Source organism: Pholcus phalangioides, unplaced genomic scaffold, assembly GCF_987345545.1.
Source record: "Pholcus phalangioides strain wild (caught in Gottingen) unplaced genomic scaffold, Ppha-v1.0 ptg000007l_1, whole genome shotgun sequence".
Lineage (NCBI taxonomy): Eukaryota > Metazoa > Arthropoda > Arachnida > Araneae > Pholcidae > Pholcus > Pholcus phalangioides.
This window is the reverse complement of record NW_028301600.1, coordinates 48,523,365-48,527,758: the sequence shown is the minus strand read 5'-3', so window position 1 is coordinate 48,527,758 and position 4,394 is coordinate 48,523,365.

Sequence of the window (4,394 nt, the reverse complement as noted above, 5' to 3'; positions counted from 1 at the left end):
ATTCACCAACAATGTGTGGAACATCCGAAAAAACATTTTACGATTGAACAAAGTTAAACTTTTTTTATAACTCACCTTTTGTACTCAAAACTACTCAAAAATAAGCCAAACTTTAAGGGCGAATTACGAAAAATATTTTCTCTACTCGGAGCTTCGAAAATAACGAACCGAAAAGGACAGAGAACTAAAAATGAATAGCAAAAAGAACTTCATGGTTTCAAATTCAAACGCAACCGAGTAACAACCTAAGAAAGTTAAGCTTTTCATCACATTTCGGCGAGAGCTCCACCTGAGTGAGTCATTACCCTCCTTTGACCCCCCGGGATCTCCCCCCCCCCGATGTAAACAAATATCACCCCAAGATGCACCAGACATTTCTCTATACACCCATATGGATTTTTTTCTCCGACGCAAGAACTTCAATTTTTATTTTTTCCCAGCTAATTTCCCGATTTAGACCACTGTGCTGCGGGGTCCTTGTTGCTGGTGTCGGGACAGAGTCGCGCTTGCGGTACTGCCCAGACTTTGTAGAGCGGTGTTGTGCCCGAGGATTGGAGGTTTGGGTGTGGGGGTGTGGTTGTGCTGCTTGGCGGTTGGCGGGTGTTGGTCTGAACCGGGTGTGCTTTCCCGGCCGGCTTGCCGGTTTGAGTTTTCTCCGGCACGCCCACGATCTCACGATCAATGAGCTTATATTGCAAAAGCGGCAGAGCCTGGGCGTGCTCGGATCTAAACTAAAACTACACATACCTACACTGCTCTCTACCCCAAACCCTCCTATATAAAGGGAGCCAACTGCTCCCTTACATCCATTATTGACATACCTAAAAAATGATTTTGGGTCAGAGCCAATGTTATCTGCCAACTTAGAGATTCAACTTCCTTTTTACTATCCTTTATAGTTTTCTTCAACGCCCTTGTTTTATCAGCAAACAATGACAGGTCACCTCGTTCACTTTTATACTCCCTGACTGCTCTTTTGTTTTCAAGATAAAGGTTACGCACACTATCCGTGAACCATAGGGGGCGCGATGTACAAAACGCTTTTTTCGAACAAAGGGAATGGCGTCGTGCAAAAACGAAGATAGTTTCGTACTAAATTCTTCCCATTGACTTACCACCCCGACTGATTCCAACCTGTCTTTGAAAACTTCCGCTAACCTCTCTCTCTCTCAAAACATCTAAGTTAGTTCCCCGAAAATAAGGAACCGGTCTTTTATTATCAACCTTACCCGAAGGAAACTGACGACATGGACGATCACTGGAAGAAAACTTGTTCCCCACCAAAACATGTTCAACAAGATCCTCGGAACTAGTGAAAACTAAATCCAAAATAGTAGTACCCCTAGTGGCTTCTGATACATGCTGATACAAAAAAATATAGAGCATCCACTTGAGAAAGTCTCTTTCATATTGATCTCTAGCTGAAAGATTTTCCCAATTTTAAAAGGATTTTCCCAGGTAATTCAAATCCCCTAGTATGACAACCTTCTTACGCTTACACATGTAGGAAATTACATCATAAAGTTTGGCTATGTAGTTTGGATTCCTATTCGGTGGATTGTAACAAACCCCAATAATAAGTTTATGACATCTTTTGTTTTCAAGCTCAACCCATATAGTTCCAATATCACTTCACTGCACGTTACACTCTCTAGCCTTCCAACATGATTTTACGTATATCAACACTCCAGCCCCTTTCCTATCAGATCTATCTCTCAAAAAAGTATCGTATCCTGAGATGTGTAAGAAAGATTCATCTCCATCGTTTGTCCAAGATTCTGTAATGGCTATAAAATTCAGGCCCTCCACAGCTACCATAGTTAATAATTTCAGCATTGATAAAAGTGATAATTCCAAAATTAATGAAAGAGATAATAATAAAATTAATGAAAGAGATAATAATAAAATTAATGAAAGAGATAATAATAAAATTAATGAAAGAGATAACAATAAAATTAATGAAAGAGATAATAATAAAATTAATGGAAGATAATTTCAGCACTGATGAAAGAAAACAGTCTAGAATAAATGAAAGCTTGAATTCCAGAATTAAGGAAAGAGATAATTTCAAAATTGATAAAAGAAAAATTATAGAATTAAAGAGATAATTCCAGAATTAAGGAAAAGAGATAATTCCAGAATTAAGGAAAAGAGATACTTCCAGAATTAAGGAAAAGAGATACTTCCAGAATTAAGGAAAAGAGATACTTCCAGAATTAAGGAAAAGAGATAACTCCAAAATTATGAAATAAAAATTCTAGAATTAATTAGAGATAATTCCAAAATTAATGAAAGAAAAATTCTAGAATTAATGGAAGAGATAATTCCAAAATTGATGAAAGCGAGAATTCCAGAATTAAGGAGAGATAATTCCGAGATTAAGGAGAGATAATTCCAAAATTAATGAAAGAAAAATTCTAGAATTAATGGAAGAGATAATTCCAAAATTGATGAAAGCGAGAATTCCAGAATTAAGGAGAGATAATTCCAAAATTGATGAAAGCGAGAATTCCAGAATTAAGGAGAGATAATTCCAGAATTAAGGAGAGATAATTCCAAAATTAAGGAGAGATAATTCCAAAATTAAGGAGAGATAATTCCAAAATTAAGGAGAGATAATTCCAAAATTAATGAAAGAAAAATTCTAGAATTAATTAAAGAGAGAATTAATTAATGAAATATTGAGTTCTCTTAGAAATACGAAGCCCAGAAAATTAAATATAAAATAATGAGCCAGACCACAACAACCTTTGAGGTGGATATCCATGACATAGCATTAATTTCAGCTTTTTATTTATATCTTCTCAAGCACGAAAATGAGAATTAATGTCTCCGTATTGTCTTATATTATCCAATCGATCCCCACATATAGTTTAGGATATTTTGAAATTAATTATGGGGCCATATGAATTACATTGAAGAAATTCCGTAGCTTTAATCAAGCATTTTTAATTAATTAATAATTCCAGAATTAATGCGAGAGATACTTTTAGCATTGATGAAATTGATAATTTCAAAAAATGAAAGTAATAATTCCGGAATAAATGAAAGATAATTCCAGCATTAATGAAAGATAATTCGGAATTAATGAAAGATGATTCCAGAATAAATGAAAGGAAACTTCTAGTTTTAATGAAACAGATAATTTCAGTTCCAAAATAAATGAAAGCAATAATTTTAGTTCCAAAATAAATGAAAGCGATAATTCCAGCATTAATGAAAGATAATTCCGGAATTAATGAAAGAGATAATTTCAGCATTGATAAAAGTGATAATTCCAGAGTTAATGAAAGAGATAATTTCAGCATTGATGAAAGATAATTCCAGAATTAATGAAAGAAAAATTATAGATAATTGAAAAGATAATTCCAGATTTAAGGAAAAGAGATAATTCCAGAATTAAGGAAAAGAGATAATTCCAGAATTAAGGAAAAGAGATAATTCCAGAATTAAGGAAAAGAGATAATTCCAAATTTAATGAAAGAAATAATTTCAGCATTGATGAAAGTGATAATTCCAAAATTAATGAAAGAGATAATTCTAAAATTAATGAAAGAGATAATTCCAAAATTAATGAAAGAGGTAATTCCAAAATTAATGAAAGAGATAATTTCAAAATTAATGAAAGAGATAATTCCGGAATTAATGAGATATAATTTCAGATTCAATGAAAGAAATAATTCCAGCATTAATAAAAGAAATAATTCCAGCATTAATAAAAGAAATAATTTCAGCATTAATAAAAGAAATAATTTCAGCATTATAATGAAAAAGAAACATCCAAAATTAATAAAAGCAATTATTCCAGAAGTAAAGAAAGAAATAATAATTAATAAAGGAAATAATTCCAGAATTAATGAAAGAAAATTCCAGAATTAATGAAGGAAAATCCAGAATTAATGAAGGAAAATCCAGAATTAATGAAGGAAAATCCAGAATTAATGAAGGAAAATTCAAGAAATCGATGAAAGAAATTTTTCAGCAATAACGAAAGAAATTATTCCAGCATTAATAAAAGAAATTATTCCAGCATTAATAAAAGAAATTATTCCAGCATTAATAAAAGAAATTATTCCAGTATTAATGAAATAAATAATTTAATCTTTTTTTAGATGAGTTCTCTATCTTTTTTTTTAATCTTTAAAACCCAATATTTAAACACCGAACTGTTCATTTCTATGGGCAAATTGCCAGGCACGAACTTTGTTTTCACCGAGTCACGTGATTTCCTTGCATTTGATGTAGCTGCCGTCGCGGCGGCTGGATGCTCAAGTGGCTCCCTCCAGTACACTGAGCTATAAGTAAAGTTTACTTATAGCTCAGTGCTGAGTGCTCCAGTAATATAAGCTCGATGATAACGACACTCGAAGTGTTGCCAATGCGTGTGATATATT